This window comes from Pseudorasbora parva, chromosome 17 (genome assembly GCF_024679245.1).
Source record: "Pseudorasbora parva isolate DD20220531a chromosome 17, ASM2467924v1, whole genome shotgun sequence".
NCBI lineage: Eukaryota > Metazoa > Chordata > Actinopteri > Cypriniformes > Gobionidae > Pseudorasbora > Pseudorasbora parva.
Window position 1 is genome coordinate 36,378,648 of NC_090188.1, and position 644 is coordinate 36,379,291.

General features: G+C 48.1%; 1 pseudogene; it reads right to left on the bottom strand.

The window, feature by feature from the left end:
• Nucleotides 1-239: 239 nt before the first annotated feature.
• On the bottom strand, nt 240-356 carry LOC137045751 (5S ribosomal RNA; annotated as a pseudogene).
• Between the last annotated feature and the right edge of the window lie 288 nt (nt 357-644).

The window sequence follows — 644 nt, forward strand, 5'->3', positions numbered from 1 at the left end:
GATTAGGAGGCCATGATGGACAGAGGCCAGTGGGCAAATTTGGCCAGGATGCCGGGGTTATACCCCTACTCTTTATCGAAGGACATTTTTATCGACCACAGAGAGTCAGTACCCCGGTTTAACGTATCATTCCAAGGACGGTGCTCTTTGACAGTATAGTGTCCCCATCACTATACTGGGGCGTTAGGACCCACACAGACCACAGGGTGAGCACCCCCTGCTGGCCTCACTAACACCTCTACCAGCAGCTACCTGGTTTTCCCAGTTGGTCTCCCATCCAGGTACTGACCAGGCTCTGCCCTGCTTAGCTTCAGTGGGAAACCAGTCTTGAGCTACAGGGTAATATGGCTGCTGGTAGCCAGCGATGCGAGATGCAAGATGCGAAAGGGAGCTTATTTCAATACTTGCGCGCTGTGTGCGACTACATACGAAGCGTGCCTGGAAACCACGTGTCATACAACACTCGCTTTCACGTCTTTTTGTGCTTAAGCGGACAAATTAGTAAGTATCTTTGTAAATATAGCTGGGTTTGCTGTAAAGTGTACATAAATGCATGTGTACAGTATCAGTATATTAGATTCGTGCATTTGCTCGTAAAGTGACAGCTGCCTAATAATCCTACTGCTATCTTCAACCAATAAAGG